The following is a 26,498-nucleotide window of genomic DNA, read 5'->3' as shown; positions in this document are numbered from 1 at the left end:
CATAGGGTTTCTCTCCAGTATGTGCTCTTTTATGACGATGGAGATGACTGTGTGTTGAAAAGGCTTTACCACATTGATGACATTCATAAGATTTCTCCCCAGTACGTGTTTTTTTTATAATGTTGGAGATGACTGCATTTTTTAAAGGCTTGACCACATTGATGACATTCATGAGGTTTCTCTCGAGTATGTGTTCTTTTATGACATTGGAGATGACTGCATTTTTTAAAGGCTTGACCACATTGATGGCATTCATATGGTTTCTCTCCAGTATGGGTTCTTTTATGATATTGAAGATGACTGAGTGTTGGAAAGGCTTTACCACATTGGTTATGTTCATGTGTTTTCTCTCCAATTTGTCTTCTTTTATGACATTGGAGATGACTGGGACATGAAAAGGCTTTAGAATGTTCATTACATTCATAGAGTTTCTCTCCACTATGATTACTTACATACCTGCAATGAAAATTGGCACATGTGATATGTTTACTACATTAATTTCCCTGTTCAATCATTTCATCAAGATGAATAAAGTTTACAAATTGGTCTAAGGATAAAGATGGACCAGATCATCTGGTTTTATCACTTCATATGTTCATGGTGTTTTCCCTCATTATGGGTTGTTTTGCATCTTTCGAGATATCTGTGATGGTTATTACATGGCTGATATGTATAACATCCTTTTTATATGGGATATTTACGTGATGTATTTCATCTATATGAGGAAAATGGAAGAACTCAAAGCTTTATAACACTAATTGCTTTCATAATTTTTCCTGTAGCGTAATTATACCACCTTTGACTGTGAACCAGGACAAACAAAAGAATTTCCAAATTCCTATTACCCATAAAGATTTTGTACAGTGTGAGCTTGGAGAAGTTCCCAGTAAAATTAGAAAACCAATTGATTGCAAACGTTTATCATATTCAGAATGTCTACCAAAGGCAGAATCTGACATATTTTCTCACTGCTCTGGGATAGAAAGCAGTACATTGCTTCTTTCAATATCCCTATGCTCACATGGCTTTTATCCATTGTGACACATGATATATACATTAAAAGAAAAATAACAGATGAAAGGTTTCCACATTGCATTCAAACTGTTTGACTTTTTGTTCCTCATAGACATGTATTATATGAATTAAGGTTTCTCCTATGACAATACTCTTGACTCTCATAAACTGTACCCTAAACAAATGATCAATTTCACTATAAGAATATGAGTATCACCAACTTTCCCATGGATTATTTGCTAATCTGAAGGTTTGGGATATATATTTATCACTATTCGATGTGCAATATCTAAGTCTTGTAAGTCTATACACATTGTCAGATCAGTATAGGTCTAATAGAGCTACAAATTGAATAAAGGTATCCCTTAAGGCAATGTTTCCTCGTCTTGAGGAATGCTTTGATAGATAAATCAGATAACTACATCGAGGCAGAACATTTTTTAAAGAATATTATAATTAGGGCCAGCAAAATGGTTCAGTGGTTAAGAGCAGAGAATGCTGTTCCGAAGGTCCTGAGTTCAAATCCTGTCAACCACATGGTGGCTCACAACCATCCATAACAAAATCTGATGCCCTCTTCTGGAGTATCTGAGGATAGCTACAGTGTACTTACATATAATAAATAGATAAATCTTAAAAAAAAGAATATTGTAATTATAGTTACACTTGAAGTATTGACATTTTACACTCCTGCTTTTCTTTAGAGCTTCCATAACATAGTAAAATTTCTTCAGAGGCATAATTGCACCAGCTTGCACATGAAAATTACCTTTAATTTCTTCTTGAACTTTGACAATGTCCTTCAATATGATGATTTTCCCAAGTGTAGCCTAAAAGACAGTACCAGAAAAATGAATGATTTAGTATTGGAAATAAGGCAAAATTCAAGGTACTGTGAATTTTCACATCACTGGACACTATTTATTCATCTCAATCTTCCTTGTTCTCAATTGAAATAACAGAGCATCATCACTCACCAAGAGACATCTCTTCCCACTATTTTGAAAAGCAAAAGAAAATTTACAGTCATACCTATAACAGTGAGGTCTCCAGCATCACATCTTTGTAGAGACTCTTCTGGGAAGGATCCAGCAAATTCCACTCTTCCCCAGTGAAGTTCACGTGCACATCATCATAAGTCACTGCATCCTAAAATATCCCATACATGTGTACATCACAAAGCATGGTACTGACATCACTGTAAAGTAAATGTACACTTCCTTGATCATATATTTATGTAATTCTGGTGCTTCCTCCACTGACTTCTTGACACAGAAGTTATAATCTAAGTACCGTAACATTTTAAAGGAAATTGAGTTGAAGGTTCACCTGTGTTGCTTATGAAAATTTTAAATAAATAGCGTAAAGTCTTTCGAGCGGAATTCCAATGAGAGGGAGATGTAGGGTAAAACAGATCAACAGTTCTGAGGACACATCCCAGAAATTGTAAGAAGAATCACTAACGAGAAAAATCATGGACAAGCAGGGTGTATGTGTTCATGTCTTTAATCCCAGAGTCACGGGCAGGTATACGTCATTGAGCTGGATCCTAGTCTGTTCTATGTAATACTTTCCAGGACAGCAAAAGTTACATATTAAGACCCTTACTCCACTGCAAAAATCAACCACGGAGACAAAAATGATAGAAAGAACTCAGTTGTTTACTACAGTTCCTACAAAGAAGTATACATTCCCTGCACTTCTGTACTCATCTAGCAGAAACAAGAAGTGTACCGCTTTAAACTGCACCATTAGTAAAACTTTACTAGCAATCAAGGCACATTTAATGGACCAATGGACAGATGAAAATATTAGTAATATAAGTGTTGAACATAAAAATCAACATAAGGCATGAGAGAGCGATAACTCAGCTGTGGAAAGCTCTTGCTGGTCTTCCAGATAACAGTGGTCAATTAGTAGCATTTACGTGACCCATGGCTTTATGAACAGGAGTTCTGAGTCCACCCTCCAACAACACTAATGATGAGGCACACATGATATTCATATTCACACACACAGGCAAAACACTCCTATTTATTCAAAAATTTCAAAACAAACACAAGAGTTTGGGGAAACATCAACACCCAGAATCCAATGACTCTGAAGCCTCCGGCAGTATTGATGTCATGAGCATATGCCATCCTAAAAAATAAGACTATAACCTATGTGCCCAGGGAGTAGACAAAGGGCCACAACCCTGCTCAAAGGAGAAACAGAAGAGATTGGGAGGAGGGAGTGTGTGAGGGCAGGGACCTAGAGTAGGGACAGTGATTAGGGTGATAATGAATATCTAAAATATAAGATAAACAAAAAAAAAAAAGGAAAGAAAGAAAAAGGAAATTTTTGAGTGTATATACACTTTCATCTTCCCCAAGATGAATCTAGAAAGGCTCCTGCACTGTTCAAATGTCTAAAGTCTCTGCTGACACTCCAGACAATATCTTGACAGCCACATCTTGCAAAATCAGAAAGCAAGTTATATCTTCCCAACATAAAATGGCACTGAATACGCCTTCCCATTGAATCGATAGGAATGTGCACGTAGGGAGAGAATTTGGACAAAGGCAAGAAAAACAGCAGGGCAAACAACAAATCCTAGTTTTGTCTCAAACACATTGGACTTCTATTCCTAAAGGCATAGATGGTGCTCTTCCGGTAACTTCTCATACATCTCTCAGTTTGGGTACTTCATCTCCCTGTAGCATCTCTCCAAGGCAGATTTCTCAATGTATTAGTTTTCTCCACAATCTGTGGTCACAAAATGCAACTCAGGGATCAACCTCACCACTTAAAGGCAAGGAACTCTCACAGAATCTTCCCTGGGATCCTGACTTTGTCAAAAGATGGCTGGAGTGCTGCTAAACTGAAACCATAGAGAAAGAATCTATGACCATGGTATTTTCATCTTTCAGTTTCCAGAAGCCGCACAATGTGGATGATCTTGTGAAGTTTGGCTTCTAAATTAATGGACCCTGCCTCGCTTGGACCACATTTGCAGCAGGTTTTGTTTAAGGTTCCATCTTGGGATGAGAAAACACTTTTAATACTCCTTCCATTAATTTAAAACATACAAGCAGGAGGAATTACTTAGGGTACCTTTGTAGGCACATACCCACAAGGGCATTTGCTCCACTAAGTTCATAGCCACTTTATTTATAACAGTTAGAAACAGGAAAGAATGCAGATGTTCCTCAACTGAAATGTGGACACAAAAACCATGTTTCATTTACAAAATGGGATGCTATTCAGGTATAAAAAGCAAGGACATCATGAATTTTGCAGAGAAATGGGTACAATTAGAAACTAAGATCTGGAATGAGGTAACTCAGGCCCAAAAGGACATGCATGTACGTACTCATTTACAAGTGAATAATAACCATAAAGTACAGAATACCCACACTGCACTTCATAGACCGAAAGAAACTAAAAAAGACAAGGCACAAATGAGCATGGTTGAATCTCACTCAGAAGGGGGTATGAAAGACACAGAAGAGGCAGATGGAAGGGAGAGTACTGGATGGGATAGTAGCTAAGAAAGAAGAAGGGGAGTGTTAGGAACAGGTGTGGTAAGAGACAAGAGAAGGCCAGAGAGCCAGGAAAATGAAATGAAATCAGCACATGCTGGGAGAGAGTGGGGTTAGGGTGGGAGCATCTGTAGAATGTGCCTGAGACTATGAATGGGAGGGCACAAATGTGGCTAGGGAGGTGATCTTAACTAAGATAGATGGCATTGAGTTATGGACCAGAAGAAGTGGCATCTTGCAGTCAGGCAGAACCACCAGTGAAGTGTTCAGTACACCAAGAAAACCAAATACCTTTCCTCCCAAAATTTGTTCTGTCTGCAAGTAAGGCAGGCAGAAACAGAGACTGAAGGAATGGCCAAACTATACCCTGCCCAACTGGTAACCCATCCCATGGGCAAGCACCAAGGCTGGCATTACTGAGGATAATTTGTTATACTTGCAGATAGTAGCTTAGCATCATTGTCCTCTGAGCGTCTCCATCCAGCATCTGACTGAAACATATGCAGAGACCCACAGCCTAACATTGGACAGGGCTCAGGGAGTATTTTAAAAGAGTTGGGGAAATAATTGACAGCCTCTGAAGGAATAGGAAGTCCATGAGAAGACCCTCAGAGTCAACTAACCCAGAACCTAGGAGATTCTCAGAGATGGAGCCACCCGCAGACCCTCTGGGTCCCTTTGTCTGCGTGGAACGGGTCTCTGGTCACAGGTGGGCAAGGAGTTGGCAGGAATTGAATGACAGACAGATTCACACAGGAAAGGTTGTGAGAATCTGAATGTAATTTGTCAAATTGAGTATCAAACTTTTTATACAGAAGAAAATAGGGAAGTTAGGTGACACATCTGCAAGGTGCAAATGAGGTTATTGGATGCTTAATGACTCTTACACAAAACAGAGGAATGTAAACACAAATACTGGCAGGAACTAGGCAATAAAATAACAAAGTCAGCCCTATCTAAGGTCAGCTATAGTCTTAGAAGCCAGGTGTGAGATCAGGGGCAAGGGCTTTCACACCCAAGTCATGGTTCTAATTAGGGAGTTCCGTTCTAGCTAACCATCTCATGAATAATGCAATACTCTAAAACCACAGCCTGATCTACTTCCTAAACCATTGTAAATTCCTGTATATGGGAGCGACTTGGCTTTTATTCTAAGTGATAGTGTAATACCAGAGGTAATTCTGAATGTCACTGAATAGGCAACATTCTTACTGAATTCCAAGCCCATGGTCAGCTCAAGGACTTTCTAGGACGTTGGAACACTGGTGAAGGCTTAGCTATGTCAGAATTCAATCTTAAAAGGCACTTATAATAAGATAATACTAAAAGAGAGCACATGGATGCATACACCAGACTAACTCGGGAATAGGGTATGAGTATATGGGTTAATGAGAACGCCAAAACTCCAGGAGGTGAGCTTCCATGATACTCTTTGCCTCGTGAGTGCTTCCAGGCCTCTCGGCCTGCCAAGCAGACTTCACCGGAGTGTGCGTGGCAGGACGGAGGCCCACACCATACATGTAGTGGATGTGCTGCTCAGCCTTCATGGGGTCCCCAACATCCAGAACGGGACATGTCCCTTAAGCTGTTTCTGTCTGTGCAAACTGTTTCCCTAACTGGGCTGCCTTGTCTGACCTCAGTGGGAAAGGATGTGCCTAACCCTGCAGAGACTTGACATGCCATAGTTGGGGGATACTCAAGAGGTTCCCAGCCTCCATGGGTAGATAAAAGGGAGTCAGTGATGAGGGACTGTGGAAGGTGGAATGGGATGAGTGTACCGATTAGAATGTAACTTGAATAAAGAAATAGGAAGATTGAACAATAGAATAAAAGTATACAAATCAGGCAATAATTTTTAATCAATACTCAATATCTCAGGGCATAGGCCAAGTACAAAAGATTTTTTTTTTGTGGCCAAAATATCACACAAATGACCTCTTCCTGAAGTTTTTCAGTCTATTTTCCACTGAAATAGTATGACCTCAACTTCGTGTGCTGCATTACTGTCAACACTCCAATCTTCCAGACCCTATGGGAACAACCGATTAAGCTCCATCTACAGCTTTCTATGACTTTTGCCATCTCAATTTCTGATATTTTCCATATTCCTTCAAAAGAGACCATACATTCTGTCCAGCAGCAAAATCAGCTTTTGAAATAATTGCTGTTGTTGCTGTTGTTGTTGTTGTTTCTGTTGTTGTTGTTCTACCTTGCAACTCTGCTGCTGTGATGGTTTCCTCTGAGCAGAAGCATCTCAGGTAATAAATGTTTGTTTTACACGGTTCTGTCAGATCACAGCCCATCCTACTTGGAGTTCAGACTAGAAACTGAAGCTAGAAAATGAAGGCAAAAACATTTGACAAACACTACTCCCTGCTTTGCTTTTTTGCTTGGTCACTCTCTCATGCCCTGTAGCCTCCCTCAGCCTTGACGCAGGCTGATCCAGACTTCGACCTTGCTGCCACTAAGAAGGATATTACCTAGTGTCTTAGTCAGGATTTCTATTCCTAAACAAACATCATGACCAAGAAGCAAGTTGGGGAGGCAAGGGTTTATTCAACTTACACTTCCATACTGCTGTTCATCACCAAGGAAGTCAGGACTAGAACTCAAGCAGGTCAGAAAGCAGGAGCTGATGCAGAGGCCATGGAGGGATGTTCATTACTGGCTTGCCTCCCCTGCCTTGCTCGGCCTGCTCTCTTATCGAATCAAGACTACCAGCCCAGAGATGGTCCCACCCACAAGGGGGCCTTTCCTCCTTGATCATTAATTGAGAAAATGCCTTACAGTTGGATCTCATGGAGGCAATTCCTCATCTGAAGGTCCTTTCTCTGTGATAACTCCAGCTGTGTCAAGTTGACACATAAAACCAGTCAGTACACCTAGGGTAGAGCCTTCTGACCTTGATGACTCTATTTGCTTTTCTCCAAGACTCTACTTACTGTTGAAAGGTCCTTGAGATGTTCTGGAGACAAGCCCTGTAGATCGCCTATGGACTGGCTCCAGGCACAAAGAATGGGCTGTTGGGGAATGGGCCTACCCTCTTTATAAGCATGGACTCTCAGTAAACTTCAGAGGCTTTGAACAGAAAGGTTTGTCTTGGCCTCATTCTTTTGTTGCCCTCTGATCTCTTTCAGCCCCGGGCTGCCTTTCAGGGGAACCCAGTTCACATGGCCTCAGGTGGCTACAATGCTCACCTAGCTCTCTCATCCAACCCAGGACCACTTGCTTCCCAATATTGCCACCCTTCCTGGAAGAGTCTTCCTATATCAATTATCAATACTATCTCTCAGAGACATAGAAACCAGCCATTCTGATGAGGGCACACCTGTAACTGAGGCTCCTTCAGATGACTGTAGTCTGAAATGTTGAGTTAAAGCAACTATGACACAGAGACAATAATAAATGAGAGAGTTTTAAAATTCCAAAACCAATGATCTAACCATATCATTACAGGACCCCTGCCACCACATCAGGGAGTTGGAGTAGTGTCTGAGCCAGGATAAATGGGAAGGGCTCCTGGCTCAGAGCACGGAAAGATACAGTGGAATGGGGAGAAGAGAGGCTGCACTGCCCTGAGGTGAGGTGTCCTTAACCCTGGATTCCCAGACCAGGGAGGCCAAAGAGGTGGCCAAACAGCTGGAAGGTGAATGGAGGAGCAGATTGCCCCACAGACCTAGAAATAAGACTGCTGGTCAAAGGAAGATATGCTAAATTTGTTGGAAGCGATGAAAAACAACCTCCCATATACTGACAGCTCCAAGTTCAAAACTGCAGAGTCACATATAGACTGAGAACAGGGTTGTTTAGAAGGGGGCAAAATGAGGTCTTTGACCTTTCCACTCTGTTTTGCAGAGTCTGATTTTACCCTGAATGTGGTCATAAAGAGCTCTTTGTCAGGGACAATTTAATGGGTACAGGTCCTCTTGATAAGAGGGATTTAACCCAAGGTGGAGGGTGACTAACTATATCAATTGGGATGGAAGCAGTCTCACTTCCTCTCTCAGTCACAGAATACTAAAGTGCCACACACATAATAAAGGGCCACGAAGGGGCGGTGAAGGCTACCCAGCAGTTCCTTCCACTTGTACAAGGGAGAAAATGAAAACAGGATGGCTGCTGTGAGTCATGGAGCAGGGTTCCAAGAGTGCTGTAACTTCCCACAAATTAAGACCAGGGGCACACGACCCCTGTTCCAGGCCCTGGAACATCTCCCTAGCCCTTTCTTGTCATGACTCTCCAGCATTTCCACTTTAATGGAGTTCCACATTCGCTTTGTTCATCTCCCTCCATGAGTACTCAAGAAAAATCAAAAAACCAAGGTACACAGACACATTTCTGACAGACAGGTCACTGACACAAAGAATAGCAATGACAGATCCTAACAGCAGTCTTTCAACCCTTCAGATGGGAGTCCTGAGGGTCTTGGGGTTCCAGTCAAAGCAGCAAGGTTTTATGCCCAACTCACAGAAACTGCAATGACCAGCACAGAGCCTATTGCAATACAAACACACAGAGGCCTTTTTTTATGAGCTCAGTAACATGGACTCTCAGCAGTCAAACTCCCATTAGGTACAAACTGAGAGATCAAGTCTAGAGGTTTTGAGTATTTATTGTAGTTACACCAACATTGGGAGGTTTACAAAAATAGACAGCTGCTATAACTGGTGGTCCATGTATATAAAGCATGCCTGACAACAGACAGGGGATGGAGGCTGGAAATGACATAAGCAGTTGCTAAGTCCCAAAGAGCAGGACATGAAATTACCTTGCATACAAATCAGCATTGTAATATTTTAAAAACTGTATGTCTGCCATAATGTGCAGAAACCAAGCAAGGGGGGCAAAAAAAAAAAAATCTGACAACCATGATGGGTAAGCTGTTTTTGTTTTTGATTTTGTTTTTGTTTTCTATAGGTCTTAGTTGTCTCTATGTAGCTTCACCCTGCTGATGTACCTTAACTGGCTGTTGATAAGGGGATTTTGTCATGGGATTTTGGATGGAATGTACAAATGTACATTCTTAAAAAGCAAACTGTTTGGGCTTTACAAACTCATCTCTGTTCCTGAGCCCCTGATTATCAATAGAAACTCCTGGTTAACCACAACCATGCCTGTCTGTAGACTAGACTTTGTCCAAAGACCTACCTCACTATCTGTTATTGCAGACACTAATATCAGCTGCCCTTACCACTGGAACAGAATACCACTGGAAATTTCCTCTCCTCCGGTGCAAGCCTCCTATAGACACCATAGACAATCCCCACCTGCCCATCCATTCCTGCCTCATCCCTGTGTCTCAGCCCCCACTTGGGCAGATACTCCCTGTTCAACCACATTCCATGCCTGAAAGGACACAAGGTAAGCTTCCATAGATCAACTTCATGATTGATTTCTTACCCCAGATTCAATTATCCCAGTTGTTCCAACATTGTATTAAACACCATGGGCTGCTTGACCTCTCTCCTAACTATGTCTCTTTGTGGATTACTAAGATCTTCTGTTCCTGCCAGTCTCTTCTAACAGCTTTTATATCACAAAGCATCCCATGTTGACCATACCCACCAAACAGGTCAGTAAAATAGGAAACTGTCAGAGAAAACACTCTCTTCAAATCCATGCATCAAACAGTAACCCAGGAACAAAACTCCCACCCAAAAAGACAAACCCAGAGGCCAGTACCTAGGTCAATAATCACCCAAACAGAGATGGCTCCACACCAGCATAGCAACATAGAGAGTAACAGCCAGGAACAATTGCAACCAAGAAATCCAAGCTATCCCATCACAGCAGGTCTGAGAAATTAAAGCATGCAATAGATAAAGTGCAAAAGAGGTTGTTTGGGGGAAGGGAGAGGAGTGAGAACCTGGGGAAGGGATAGAAGTAAACAAGAGGACCTGCAGACAGGCACACAGACAGGGAGGAGAAAGAGAGCCATGAGCGGAGAGATGACAGAGAGTGTGCATGTGCAGAGAACAGAGACAGGGAACAAAAATAGAGAGCCGCTATAGCTGGTGGTCCATGTATATAAAGCACCCCTGACAACAGACACAGGGGATGGAGGCAGGAAATGACATAAGCAGTTGCTAAGTCCCTAAGAGCAGGACCTGTACACTCAAAACTACAGAGGCAAGGTTCACCTGCAGAACAGGAAAGGAAGACAGAATCTCGGGGATTCAAGATGAAGAGAAAAAATTGATATCTCAGTCAAAAAATGTGGATTCTAAAAGGTTCATGGCAATAAACAACCGGGACTTCGGTATAATATGTGCAGGAGAAAATTACAAACGATTGGAATAGAAGAATATCCTCTCAGAGGTCTATCATTTTTTAATAAAACCATAAAAAAATTCTGAAATTATTAAAGTCGCTTTGCCAAATAATAACCAAATCACTAAATATATGAAGTAAAAAATATGAAAAAAACTGCAACAGAAAAAAAATTAACAAAACCTAAACAAAACAAAAACAAGTATAGTGTATGAAATCAGACCTATTAGATTTTTACCTGTTTTTGTAATGTATACTAAAAGACAAAGGGGTTTGGACATTTGTGCTACAGACTCAAAAAAACCACCCTTGTTTTCACAAGCCAGCCTAACTAAGGTCCAAACGATTTGGGCAATGATGGGGAAGTTATTAGAGGTCACCCCTGATGGAGCAAGTGAGGAGCAACACGAGAGACCTCACAGGTGCTCACATATGACTTATACTTCCCATCCAGCCCCAGAGAGGACTCATCACCCCAGCTTCCACTGCTCAGCACCACCCTGCCCCTACCCTCTGTGGGCAGTAACCCTGTGCTCACCATGCCTGGAATTCAGAGCTTCCTGAGGTCCTCTCACAGCACCCAACAGCAGAGCTCAGAGCAGGTTATAGAGAACCATTCAAGCCTGCACAGCCACAGTGAACTTGGGGAAAGACACCCGGAAGATCCTGCCTCCTTGTCTGACTGGCAGGTCTGCTCTTGGAGACCTTGATTGGCCAGTGGGTCTCACCCTTCCTCAAGGTTAAAGTGTGCTTCATGTCCAGGGCCACACCTTTTCCAGATCTCAGGTGTGGTTTGCACTACATTAGCATTTGAGCCAGTCCCCCAAGAGGACTCTCACCCCTCCCAGCCCTAGGGGAGAACTCACCATTCATGTGGGGCATTGGGCTATGCACAGACAGGCAGGTCTCCAGTTGAGCTGAGTCTGAACCCCAGAAGGGTGATAATTCACCTATGTGACAAGGAAGGCATCAATTCCCTCATGCTTCTGGAACTCAGGCTCCTGCCTAAGTTACCAACCCCCACCCCCACCCTAGCCACCACAAGAGAAGCCTGGCTAAAAGTCAGGGAGGCAATATCCCAAGCTTCTGACCTTCAGGTTAAACTCCTCCCCAGTTACCTAGCAACAGTAAAGACCATAAAAAGGGCTGTTCAGCCCCTCCTATCTCTCTTGCTCTCACTCCTTCTATCTCTTACCTCTCACTTCTTGCACTCCTCTCTCCTCTTTCCTTTCTCTTTGTCTTCTCCTCTCCTCTCCTCTCCTCTCCTCTCCTCTCCTCTCCTCTCCTCTCCTCTCCTCTCCTCTCCTCTCCTCTCCTCTCCTCTCCTCTCCTCTCTCCCTCTTACTCTCTTTCTATCTAGCCTTCCCCCTTCTAGCCTTCCCCCTTCTAGCCTTATAGGGGGAACTCTCTCTCTCTCTTCTACCTTCTCTCTTTCTCCCTGCCTTTCTATAATAAAGCTCTAAAACCATAGAATGTCTCCGTTCATCAAGGCCCACTGCGCTTGGAGGATGGGATAGGCTTTCTCGTAATGAGCTGTTTCTATTCTCCAGATGGAAGGCCTTCATGTGCTCCACTCCAGATCCACTGTGCTCACTCTCACAGGTGTGGGAACCTCTCATCCCTCTCTCCCATAACTCCAGGGCTTTAGGAAAGTAGTCCTGGGGCTCCCAGGTTGGACTGCCCCTTGTTCAGACCCAAAGAGGGGGGCCAAAGGCTTAGATGCCCACCCGGGGCTGAGCAGAGAGTGTATGGCAGCTCTCCCACATCTCTTTCCAAAGCATAGGTGGAACTCTGGCAGGGAGTGGGCCTTCCCACCCTTTCCTTTCTTGCCCAGGGCCCCCTTTTAGTTCCCAACACATTCCAGTTCAGGCTAGTCAGCTGCCTGCTCCTGTTCTCTGTGAGCAATGATCCTGCATTACCAGGACCTGACTTCAGACCTTGCCTGAGCTTGCCTCACATCACTTGCCTTCTTCTTCCTGAAATCCAGGGGAAGAGCATGCATAGCCCATTACCCAAGGTGCAGTGGGGTTATCAATCTGAGTGGGAGGGAGCCCAGGCAATGAACATTAAAGAGGGATTTTAGGAAACAAGAGTTTTGTTTGTGGCTCAGTGCTGGGCTCAGGGAGACTGCAGCTCCCTTTCACCAGATGATACCAAACAACCCTGGGAGGAAAGCCAGAAATGTAAGGGAAACACTGTTGAGCCTTCTTGGTAGCCAGCACATCGCCATCAGTGGCAAAGTAGAGAAAAGCCACAGTTGTATTAGGACAGGTTCTCTAGATAAACATATCTCAAATCAGAATGAATTTCTCTGTGGATATAGAAAGGAAATGTAATAGAATGTCTCTCTAATGTCTAATATAGAAAGGTTCTTGGCCAAGGGAACTTAGAAAAATCAAGGGCGGGTTATCTCATGTTGCAGGTTATTACAGCTGATATTCACTATGTACCAGAATTCTGAAGAAATAAGTACTTTCCAATGCCAATTTTAAAAATCAAACTAGCAAATCACCTTTTCTAAAATACAAAAATAGGGCAAGTATAAAAAAATGAAAGAACAACCCTATTCATTGTCTTTTATGTATGTAGGATGCCAAAAGTATCTATTGCCTAGATTAAAGGTGGATCTGATGATCTCAAAAGATCAAGATTAAGAAATGGTTTCTCACTTCAAAATGTATACTGAAGACATTTCCCTCACAGTAAGCAGGGTTAGACTTAGGGCTAGCCTATTAGAGGGTTAGGGTAAGGATTAGGGTTCTTAGTGTTAGGGTTTTTAGAGGCAAGGCAATGGTCAGGAAGCAGGGGTGAGCTGGACTGGAAGGTTTATTATTTATTTGTTAGTAATTTATTCTTTGACAATTTCATATGTGCACACAGTATATCTTGATTGTTTCTATCTCTCATTCCTACCTCTACCTACATCCTCTCTGACACTTCCACCTTCATGTCTCCATTGTGTCTTCTTTTTCCTCCTAGTTCCCCCATTTCTCCTCTCTCTCCATCCCCTCCTCTGTTCCTCTTCTCTTCTTCCTCATCTTCCTCCTCCTTCTCCTTCTTCATCACAATCACCATCGTTACTAAGGTCACTTAGTGCTGCCTGATGGAATATTACTCAATATCTGTTAGGCTGGATCTTGTTCATATAAAAGGAATGGCACTGCCCTGGGTGCAATGGTCACATTATATCCAGAAAGCAAGTGTTTTACCAAATGTGTCCTCTGATGCTCTTTGTACCCCCTCTTCTGCCATTTTCCTGTGGGTATTAGTTTTGGAGACTTTTTCTTTGATCTGAGAAGAATGGATCCTGATGATTAGGACAGCCCTAATTGGAAGGTCTGTTCCTAACAGTTACCTTAATTGGCATGGTTTAGCTTGTGCCCCTCTAAGAAGCAGCAGCCACCACACACAGATCTCCTGGTCTGGAAGACCCAGCCTCAGTCCATTCACTATGAGGCCTTTATGTACACAACCCAGATGGTTTTTTGGAACCCACAGCCCTAAGGGACCAGGTGTATTATTAGACAACTCACTCCGTGGCAGTGAAGGCCTCTCCTCAGTAAATGCCTCTAGAGGCTATGGAGGCAGCTCAGTTGGTAGAATGTTTGCCTGGCATTCAAGAGGCCCAGGGTTTGATCCCTGGCACCACATAAAACAAACATGATAACACATGCTGTAATTGCAGCCTTCGAAGGTGGAGGCAGAGGCAGGAGGATCTGAAATCCAAAGTTATATTTGGTACATAGAGTTCAAGGCAACCCTGAAGCCCTGACTAAAAAGTAAAACAAGAAAAGAAATGCCTCTAAAAGGGCCTCTAATGCCTCCCCAGGGGTTAGCACTTGATATCTCTGGAGTTGTCAGTCTTGGCTCCTCTAAGTCGACAACAATGGAAGCTGGCCTACAGAGACTCAATAGACACCAGCTTGCACTAAGGAAACCCACCTCTGTACAGTGAATAGACATAGAAGAACCAACCAGAGTGGTCAGAACTCCTGTTTGGTCAACTGCTGAAACCCAGAGTCACATGACTCCATGGTGCCAATGTGACCTCTCTCAAAAAGAAATAATCTTAAATGAGCCCATTTAATGCTTTCTTACTTTACAATTACTTTTCTTTATTTTTTGAAATTGTAATATAATCTCATCGTTTCTATTCTCAAAACCAACCCGCATACCCCTGCTTCCTCTTTAAAATTCATAACCTCTCTTTTCCTTTGTTATTTTATACATATATGTATATTCCCTAAACATGTAAACACAGCCTGCACAATCTGTATAATATTATTTATATGTCTGACTTCGGTGCTGACCATTTGGTATTAGGCAACTAACTGGCAAAAGCACATTTTCTTAACATAGAATTAAAGCTCATAAAAATGCTAGTTATAGCCAGGTGTGGTGGTGCATGCCTTTAATCCCAGCACTCAGGAGGCAGAGGCAGCTGGATTACTGGGTTCGGGGCCAGACTGGTCTACTAAGTGAGTTCCAGGACACCCAGGGCTATACAGAGAAAACCTGTCTCGAAACCCACCCCCCAAAAAACCCCAAAACCAAAAACAAACAAACAAACAAAAAACAAAAACAAAAAAGACTGTTTTCAACACAAGTCCTCCAGCCAGTCAATCTTCACAGTAGACCTGGTCTCTACCACTAAGGCATGCTGGACAGTGCCACTATTACCTTGGGGATGATAGGAGACCCAGGCTTCAAGTACCAGTGGAACTACTGGGCGGAGCCTGGGCCCATGAACAGCATCCCCTGAGAGTCTGTACAGTCCAGATGTTCATTCTCCTTTTGCAGTTAGAACAGAAAAGCGATTTCTAAGGTAACCAAGGACAACAGAACAAGAGACTCATGGCCATGGAAGGAAAAAGTTAAATTTTAATACTTAAGAGTCAATATCAAATATATTTTTAAAACTAAATCAATGCCAAATGAGCAGGGTAGGGATGAATGGAGCTATGAAGAAGCCCTAACAAACAACAGGAGTGTCCCAAGGATGCACACAATGTTTCTCTATTTCCAGAGTATTTTGAAGTAACCAGAGGCTTAAAAAAAACTAAGATAAAAAAATCAAAGCTGGGAAGAGGGTGGGAGGTGGCGCGGCTCAGTTTTCAGATTTATGCCACAACTACTTATTTTCTCCCTTATTTCCAAAGCACAAAGCTGACACCAGTTGCGCTTCTGCACTTTGCAAACTGAGCAAAGTAAGTGACTCAGAGAAAGTCATCAGGAAGTGAAAAGTTTCAAACCACCTACACTCTCACCTGTTACCAAGGCAATAAGCTCCTTAGAGAGAATACATGGGGGTTGGGAAGGCAGCTTAGGGGGTCAGGTGCTTGCTGCACAAGCTTGTAAACCTGCATGGGGATCCCCAAGATTCAGGGGAAGCAGAGGCAGGCGGTGGGGAACTGATTCAGGAAAGCATCACAAGATCAGCCTCGGACCTCGGTCAGCACAGGAGCCATCACACACACACACACACACACACACACAGGCACACCTAGGGGGAGGGACAACAATTTCCATTTATATGCACACCTTCATCCATTCATCCATTTTCTCCTCCCCTGCTCCATTCTCATTCCAGGGTCTATACAGTAACTACAGTGAAATCTGGTAAAGCAGCTACCATTTACTAAGTCTACTGGGTACTGTACCAGAACATTCAGAAATAGCCATGATTATCTAGACTGTGAACTGGACTGAAAACGGTAAAAGTATCTATGGGTGGTTACGGTCTCATCCCAATTCATATAACTGGAAAGTGATGGAGCCTGACTTGGAGGTGGCTGATCTAGCTATGGGCAGTTTTGAGAATGCACCATCACTAAGCATTACACAAAGCCATGCAGTTTGAGAAAGCAGCATCCAGCCAAGTTTAAACTCCACTTGCTGTGTCTATAACCTGAACTAATCTCCTAGCCTCAAATTCCTTATCTGCACAGCAGGGATAGAGATTAAACACAACAGTTTGATACCTGTAATACAGGTCAGGCACTGGCTAACTACTGACATTCTAGCTACAGGTGTGCAAGTCAAGAAAGCCTATTTCAGGGGCTGGTGAGATGGCTCAGTGGGTAAGAGCACCCAACTGCTCTTCTGAAGGTCTGAAGTTCAAATCCCAGCAACCACATGGTGGCTCACAACCATCCATAATGAGATCTGACTCCCTCTTTTGGAGTGTCTGAAGGCAACTACAGTATACTTACATATAATAAAAATAAATAAATCTTAAAAAAAAAGAAAGAAAGCCTATTTCAGTCAGAAAATGACAACAGCTAGACATATTCTCCATTGGGAGCAATCAGGATTGCCAAAGTTAATCAGATAAGTTTACTAATTCCATAACTTATTTAAGTAGAAGGCCAGGGACTTATTTTTTTAGTTGTATTTCTATGAAATGCGTAACTTTTTGTATGTCACAAAACCTACCCTAATGTCTCATCTGACCATAAAAAGACATTTGCTTAAAGTCTAAGTATTGTAAACATGGTGTGTTATTACAGTAGACAGAGAACAACTTTTTGTTTTGGAAGTAAACATTAAATAATGTAGGAGGAGAAAGAAAGCATTATTTTAAGTAATCCACACTGAGTCCTTTCACCCTTCAAATCAGTTCATACACACTATTATCTTAGAGTGGATGCTGGCCTCACTTAAAATGAGATAAGCCTGCAAAGAGTTCAGGTTTTCCCTGTTTCCAACTCAAATCCATTTTCTGCTTTGGAGGCTGAGTGAAGCCAGCCGCAATTTGATAGAAAGACCAAATCCAGTCTCTCTTTAATCTACTCAGTAACTGAGCTCTTGGGTAATCTCCTGCACTGCATGGAAAAGCAGCTTTGGGTTCATCCAAAATAAACTAAAATTATTCAGAGAGAGTCCATGCCAACTTTAATTGCAGCTCTTATTTGCCAGGCTTTCCAACATCTGCCAGTATTACTGATACCTAACTTATTCAATGCAATGAAGAGAAGCGTCCTGACTTTATAAACATGGGCTGTCTTTTAAGGACATCACACACAAGTGTCCTTTCCACAGAGGGAATCCTACCTTTTTGGATGTAATTATTTTCATAAGCATTAATGATGTATTTTCAAAACACTGTGACTATCTTCCTAGTGCTTTTCAAGGCCCTCGTGGGGGAGGGGCTCACATCCCCCTCATCCCCCACCTGCCTCATTAAAGGCATCAGTGGCAACTAAAGGTCAGGCTGAGAAAAGTGGACTAAAGCTATCTGCTCTCACTGAATTTGCTACAAAAGATTTACAAGCAGATCTTTGGGAAGACAGGAGAGAGAAAAGAAAGGGGACTAGGGTGAAGGAGAACAGATACCCTAGCTCACTTCCAAGAGCAGGATGCTGAACCTAGTATTTTTCATTGAGTCTAGTCCTAACTGTGTAGGTCTATAAAGACAAATATTTTTCACGAAAGATTAATAGTCTAGTCCCCCACCCCACCCCCGGCCCAGGCAAAGCCTAATAGCGAATGCTTTGTTCAAGCAAGGGGAAAGGATGTAATGACATAGCTTAATTTAAAAGCTCTCTGAACACCAGCCTCTGACACAAGTATTTTAAAATATGTACCTTCATGTTAAAATTCTGAGGAAAGGAAATGTAGTCATCGGTTCACTACTGCTACACATGTGTGTCTCGTTCTCCAGCTACCTTTTGTGAGTCCAGCTGGACGAACAAAGCCTACAGAGCTGAAAACACGAAACTCTAAATTCTGTTGGGGAGGTAAAGAAAATGATGTAAGTGAGGCTTTCCCAAGCTGTGGATAGCCGTGGTTTCTGGACTCACACAGCCTCTTCCAAGCCTGCTTCAATTTTCAACCCAAATTGCTTCCTTCTCGCAGTCCCTCTTCCCCAGGATCTGGAGAGCTAGCTGCTTAGCCACTCAATACAATGACTATGCAGGTCCTTTCGAGGTTAAGGGCACAGGAGCTGATCATACTGTCAACAGGCACCACACAGGTAGCCCAGAAGCGGCCACCAAAGAACTTTTGGACCTCAAAGAGACCATTCTCCACATCCCTCTATGTAAGGAGCCGCCCTCACATTCGCCATTACAAGATGGCGCTGATGGCACTGGCACCCGTGTTATCAAACCATCTGTGCATGCGCAGGGGTAGTTTCCCACCCCATGTGCTCTGCCTTCCCCGTGACGACAACTCCGGCCGATGGGCTGCAGCCAATCAGGGAGCAACACGTCCGAGGCGGAGGACAGTCCTCCATAAAAGGGACGGGTTTCCGCCATTCTATCGTTCTCTCTATCTCTCTCTCTGGCGCTCTCTTCTCCACTGGCTCCTGAAAGGGTAAGCAATAAAGCTTGTGCCGCAGAAGATTCCGGTTGCCCTGAGCGTGTTCTTACCAGGGGGAACAAAAGCGCGGGAAATAAATGGCGCCGAAACCCAGGAGCTACTACATCACGGGGAAGGAGCGGTTAATGAAGTGTTCCCACAAAACAGACTGTTGAGAAGGATCCGGCGTGGATTCAGAACTCTTTAGCTGGGGAACTGTGGTAATGAAGTGTTCCCGCAAAACAGACTGTTGAGAAGGATCCGGTGTGGATTCAGAACTCTTCAGCTTGGGAACTGTGGTAACGAAGTGTTCCCACAAAACAGACTGTTGAGAAGGATCCGGTGTGGATTCAGAACTCTTCAGCTGGGGGACGGAGCGGAGCGGAACCAGAACTGCAGCGAGACGCGTTACAGCTTTACAAGGTATGTCTGGTCTTGAACTTTCTCTAGTGTTAAAAGCCTTTTTGTTCCTTTTCATATGTCAACAAGTGGTTAAGGTGGGGTGGAGAATTCTGGACAAAATTCAAGACAGTCTATCAGAAGTAAAGCGGGGAGAGAGAGCAGGAAAAAAGAGGAAACATGGTGCACCAAATAAGTATACAGGCCTTTCCACGGGTCTTGAACCCGAGGAAAAGTTAATGTCAGGGAAAAATACCTGGGGAGAGATTAGAAGGAAAGAGGAGAAAAGAGACGAGTTTAAAGAGCCAGTTCTTAGTAGCTGTGAATCAGATGAAGAAATTAGCCCTTCTGAGGAAACAGACTTGGAGGAGGAAGCAGCTCGTTATGAGAGAGAAATGAGAGCTTATAGGTCAAGAAAGAAGCCAAAAGCGGCTGGCAAAGGCCAGCTTGCTGCTCGACCTCCAGGCAGTCGGCTTCAAAGTCATAGTGCACCTCCGCCCTATGCGGAGCCCCCGCCCTGCGTAGTGCGTCAGCCCTGTGCAGAGAGGCAGTGCGCAGACTTGTTCATTTCAAGAGAGGAACAAAGGAAGATACAACAGGCATTTCCGGTCTTTGAAGGAGCCGAGGGTGGGTGTGTCCATGCTCCAGTAGAGTATACACAGGTTAAAGAGCTTGCTGAGTTGGTCCGTAAATATGGAGCCAATGCTAATTTTCCTTTGGTGCAGTTAGACAGACTTGCTGGCATGGCACTAACTCCTGCCGACTGGCAAATGATTGCAAAAGCCGCTCTCCCCAGTATGGGCAAATATACGAAATGGAGAGCTCTATGACAAGAGGCTGCACAAACGCAGGCCCGAGCAAACGCTGCTGCTTTGACTCCAGAGCAGAGAGATTGGACTTTTCACAGGTTCAAACCTTGGCAGCCACATCTAATGATTGGACAGTTTTAGTTACCTCCTTTTCAGGACAAATAGATAACCATTATCCAAAACATCCAATTTTACAGTTTGCCCAAAATCAATCTGTTGTGTTTCCACAAATAACAGTAAAAAACCCACTTAAAAATGAGATTGTGGTATATACTGATGCATCAAAAACTGGCATAGGTGCCTATATGGCTAATGGTAAAGTAGTATCCAAACAATATAATGAAAATTCACCTCAAGTGGTAGAATGTTTAGTGGTTTTAAAAGTTTTAAAAACCTTTTTAAAACCCCTTAATTTTTTAGAAGTGGCTGGAGTGATTAAGCCTTCCAGTAAAGTTGCCAATATTTTTCAGTAGATACAATTAGTTTTGTTTGCCTCTCCTTTAACTGGAGAAAAGGCCTCATATGTGATTCAACATTGCCTTGAGGCATGGAGTGCTTGGGGGAAACCCAAACTCCTTAAGACTGATAATGGACCAGCTTATACATCTCAAAAATTCCAACAGTTCTGCCATCAGATGGACGTGACCCACCTGAATGGACTTCCATCTAATAAAACAGAAAGGGGGAGTCGAGGAGGCTCTACCCCGAGTACCAAGAGTGTCTGTGTCTATGGCACTCTTTACACTCAATTTTTTAAATTTTGATGCTCATGGCCATACGGTGGCTGAACTTCATTGTTCAGAGCCAGATAGCCCCAAAGACATGGTTAAATGGAAAGATATTTTAAATAACAAATGGAAAGGACCGGATCCTATTTTGATAAGATCCAGGGGAGCTGTTTGTGTTTTTCCACAGAATGAAGACAACCCATTTTGGATACCAGAAAGACTCACCCAAAAAATCCAAACTGACCAAGGGAATACTGATGTCCCTCGTCTTGGTGATGTCCAGTGTGACAACAACAAAGGGAGAGCAGCGTTGGGAGATACAGAATTGGATGGCTAAATTTGAACAGACCCTTTGAAAATTGAGACTTGCCCCACACGCTTGGACCTGTCCCTGACCAAGGATTATCTCCCCAACATTTTCCTTCTTTAAAGAATGGGTGGGGGTGGGATTATTTGGAGCTGTTCTTTGCTGTGGATTAGTGTTGCTTCTCTGGTTGGTCTGTAAGCTTAAGGCCCAAACTAGGAGAGACAAGGTGGTTATTTCCCAGGCGCTTGCAGCACTAGAACATGGTGCTTCCCCTGATATATGGTTATCTATGCTTAAGCAATAGGTCGCTAGCCACTCAGCTCTTGCACCCCACGAGGCTAGTCTCATTGCACGGGATAGAGTGAGTGTGCTTCAGCAGCCCGAGAGAGTTGCACGGCTAAGCACTGCAGTAGAAGGGCTCTGTGGCATATATGAGCCTATTCTAGGGAGACATGTCATCTTTCAAGAAGGTTGAGTGTCCAAGTGTCCTTCCCCCAGGAAAAACGACATGGGAGCAGACCAAGACCCCTTCGGGTGATGAGCCTGGGAGGAGGTTTTGTGTAAAGCCCCTATTTTGCACACTGGGGATTTGACCTCTATTTCCACTCTCATTAGAATGGGTGGCCTATTGCTCTTAAATAAAAGAAAAGGGGGAGATGTAAGGAGCCGCCCTCACATTCGCCATTACAAGATGGCGCTGATGGCACTGGCACCCGTGTTATCAAACCATCTGTGCATGCGCCGGGGTAGTTTCCCACCCCATGTGCTCTGCCTTCCCCATGACGACAACTCCGGCCAATGGGCTGCAGCCAATCAGGGAGCGACACGTCCGAGGCGGAGGACAGTCCTCCATAAAAGGGACGGGTTTCCGCCATTCTACCGCCATTCTATCGCCATTCTATCGTTCTCTCTATCTCTCTCTCTGGCGCTCTCTTCTCCACTGGCTCCTGAAGGGGTAAGCAATAAAGCTTGTGCCACAGAAGATTCCGGTTGCCCTGAGCGTGTTCTTACCAGGGGGAACAAAAGCACGGGCAATACCTCTACAGCGCTGCTCTGTGGCAAAAGGTGGGCACTGCCAGGCCTCCCAAGATGGGATGGGCACCCCTGCCTAAGCAGCTTGGGGTCCCTGGATCTGTTCTACAGGTTGGCTCAGAAGCCACAGCTGCTCCCGCCGGGCTACTTCCAGAACAAGTTGGAGAGGTCCACGCAGGGAGAGCCATCACTCCGGGGACGCAGAGCTCGCAGGGGTCCCCGGCTCGCAGCCGCCATGCACTCTGCAGGGGAAGTTGACCTCTCCGAGGATGGGAGCAAAGAACCTGAAACACTGGGCTGGAAATGGGAACAGACAGGAGCATTCCCAAAAAAGGCCCAAGGTGGCCAAGCAGCCTCTCCCTAGAGCAGGGAACAAAGGGCTTCTGTGTCAGGCACTGCTGGCCCGGCTGCGTCCGGCTTTGGGGTACCAGAAACTTTTCCCGGGTGTGGGCGCAGGCGGAGGGCACTGGGTATCGGGCACCAGGCGCGGAAGCCTACCGGGTGCCCAGGGCGCAGCGCGATCCCCGCGACCCTAGCCTCGCTACCGCTCACCTCCTCGATGGCCGCCATGGTGTTCTGGCACTGGGCCGTGCGCGTGGTGAAGCTAGAGGCAGTGGGCGCCTTGTAGTCCTCCTGGGTCTCGGCCAGGAATTCCGACACGGAGATCTGGTCCGGCATCGCCCAGGCGCAGGGGCGCGGACTGCGGCCACCTCAGTCGCCCAAGGCGCGGGCTCCGACCCCGCCGCCGCTCGGGGACTTGAACAAAGGGGAGCGCGGGCGCGGAAGTCGCCGCGGGGCGCGGGAGCTACCGCGGGAGGCCCGGTGGCAGCAGGGGCGCGCGCAGCCCCCAGCTCTGCCCGCTGTGCTCCTGGAGCTGCAGCTACCGAGTCCTCTGCAAAGGAGCCCAGACGCGGGCGCGCACAGTCAGCGGGAACCATGCGCCACCAAGCCGCTGTTCATGACGCCTCCCGCGAAAAGGGGAGGGCCCGGCTGGGGAGGGCGCGGAGGCCCGCCGGGCGGGGCGGGACCCAGACCTGGCCGCCAATCGGGTCGCCCGCCGCTACCGCGCCGCCAGGAAGCAGAGGCCTCAGCAAGGAGGGCTATGTGCACTCAGGGCCTGTCAGTGGCTGTGGGCTGCTGGGTTGCTTCTGCCTTCCGGATGTGCTGGGGTTCGAGGCCGCACCCTCTCATAAGCTGTGGTGCCCGGCTCCCACACCGCACCCGCCATGACCTCTAGCAACATTGCCCAGAGGGCGTGGAGTGGAACCGGGGATACTGGCTTCCCGGCTGGAAGGGAGCCCACCCTTTTGCTCCCCAATCCCACCCTTGGGCTCAGGATCCCCTGAATTCCCCACCAGAACCTCAGGGAAGGGCCAGTGAGACAGTGTGGGTAGCTCGCCCCCTACAGGACAGTGAAATCCTCAAGGGTACTTTAGCGGGATAGGGACAGTTTGGGATGCAATGATGGGGACCATGTTCTGTCTGTGCTCCTTCTCACAGCCTTAAGAAGCCAGGGGTAAAGGCAGGTGTTTTGCATAGGGAGTTGACCATGGTACAAACCGAATGGGAATTCAAACCCATGACCTTCGACTTGGAAGAATACTCCAACCCCTAGTAAGCATTGTGTTCCCTAAGCTTGTACAATTAGGGACACTCCCAGTTACTTGAAGATAGTTTTAGGGTGCTAGGCCAGGATTCACCCTGAGAAAATCATAGAATATATAGATGTGGTGTGGGAAGTGGGGGATACCCAAGAGAACCAGAGGTAGAGCATGGTGGGGGGGGCACATATTATGGCTAATGGTACTCAGTACTCCAACCAACAGCGGACTGATCACAGACACAATTGGGCCAATAAATCATCTGAATTAGGACATTTTCGTCTATAACTCATTCAGAAATTCTCAGCTGTATTTTAAAAACCCAGAGTTTCTGAAGACACTAGTCAAAAATCACACCCTCTAACTCCCCGAGGCAAGAGGCATGGTTACTGCTGCTGCCAACAATACAGCCTAGAGAAACTTTACAAAAACCTTTTGTGTGTCTGAAAAGGAGGGAATGTGAGGGACATTGTAAACCCAACATGGGAAATAAAAGTGGTCTCCTACAGCCATAGGACAGTAGACCAGTCCATATTTTTAAGGCTCCCATGTACAAATCTGCTGTATGAGGTGGCAGCTGGGGTCAGACATTATTATGGCTTCTGGTATTTTACCAGCACTGCCTGTGAATAAGTTCAGCCTTCAAAAATAGCTGTGCCAGTGGGTAGCGTTTATTCCAGCACAAGGCAATAAACTGAAATCCCAAAACTCTACAACTCTCTGCCACTTTCCACCATTGTGAACATCCTTCCATTTAGTGTCTCAGGGACACACCTATCTCAGCATGTATAACTCGAGGGTATTGTGTTATAGTACAGACTCTCCTGCACGAAGCAATTTTCTGATCCCTCTGCCTCTCTTCCCACCTATAAGTCCTTTTGTTTTTCTCTGAAATTGAAGGATATTCCCTGTAACGTTTCAAGGTTATATTTTTGGAGACCTGGTCTCTGTGATGCCTTGGGAAGTTAAAAGAAAGTAGTGTTTTTCCTTGACATAATATAGTACCAGTCAAACTAATCAATGTGTCTAACACACACACACAGACACATAGACACCCAGACACACAGACACACATATACAGAGACACACAGAGAGACACACACAGACACACACACACAGACACACACACACAGAGACATACACACATACAAACACAGGGACACACACATACACACACAGACACAGAGAGACACAGACACACACACATACACAGAGACACACATAAAGGGATACACACGCAAAAACATACACACACAGACACACACAGACACAGAGAGAGACACACACACACATACACAGAGAAACACACACAGAGACACAAACAAAGGGACACACACACAAACATATACACACACATACACACACAGACACACACTCAGACAGACATGAACATAATTTAAAGTTTAAATGTTGAACAGGAATCAAGAGAACACTACCCACTCCTTTGTATGTGGTGCTGAGGATTAAATCCAAGGCCTTGAACCTATAGGCAAGTGCTCGAACACAGAGTTACTACCCCAGCCCTCATTTACATATTTTTAATGCATCAAGAAAAGAAGATGCTGGTATTACCATTAGAGACACGGACACCACTAAGTTTATTTTTAAAAATACCTGAAATATCTATTTTTAAAAATAATTCGTGTTGGGCATGGTGTCACATACCTTTAGCCCCAGCACTCAGGAGTCAGAGACAGGTTGGTCTCTATGAGTTTAATGACAGCCAAGTCTACAAAGTGAGTTCCTGGATAGCCAGGGTTCGATGCAGAGAAACCCTGACTCAAAAAAGATATAATAATTCTCAAGGATAACATTGTCCTAAAACTGAATTGAGGCAATATACAATTTCACTTAACCCATAAAAACATTTATGTTTTGGTGTAAAATATAAATGCCATTGATCATACAGTATTCTTTTAGACCTCACTAGGGGCTGGTTCAAAATACATACCATGAAAACTATGTTAGTTTTAAAGTCTGAGAAATTATGAATCCATATATATTTGAGCGTATATTTTTCTTTTTTTTTAATTTTTAATATTTTTTATTGCATATTTTCCTCAATTACATTTCCAATGTTTTCCCAAAAGTCCCCCATACCTCCCCCCACTTCCCTACCCACCCATTCCCATTCTTTTGGCCCTGGCATTCCCCTATATTGGGGCATATAAAGTTTGCAAGTCCAATGGGCCTCTCTTTCCAGTGATGGCCAACTAGGCCATCTTTCGATATATATGCAGCTAGAGACAAGAGCTCCGGGGTACTGGTTAGTTCATCATGTTGTTCCAACTATAGGGTTGCAGATCCCTTTAGCTCCTTGGGTACTTTCTCTAGCTTCTCCATTGGGAGCCCTGTGATACATCCAATAGCTGACTGTGAGCATCCACTCCTGTGTTTGCTAGGCCCCGGCATCGTCTCACAAGAGACAGCTATATTTGGGTCCTTTCAGCAAAATTGCTAGTGTATGCAATGGTGTCAGCGTTTGGAAGCTGATTATGGGATGGATCCCTGGA

At 44.5% G+C, this 26,498-nt stretch overlaps 1 pseudogene; it reads right to left on the bottom strand.

Annotated features, from left to right (window-relative positions):
• Positions 1 to 1,028: 1,028 nt before the first annotated feature.
• On the bottom strand, positions 1,029 to 23,062 carry LOC147001197 (zinc finger protein 120-like; annotated as a pseudogene).
• Between the last annotated feature and the right edge of the window lie 3,436 nt (positions 23,063 to 26,498).

This window comes from Mus caroli, unplaced genomic scaffold (assembly GCF_978045245.1).
Source record: "Mus caroli unplaced genomic scaffold, Mus_caroli_1 scaffold_14, whole genome shotgun sequence".
Taxonomy (NCBI): Eukaryota; Metazoa; Chordata; class Mammalia; order Rodentia; family Muridae; genus Mus; species Mus caroli.
The sequence above is the reverse complement of the archived record's forward strand: the minus strand, read 5'-3'. Positions and strand labels throughout refer to the sequence as shown.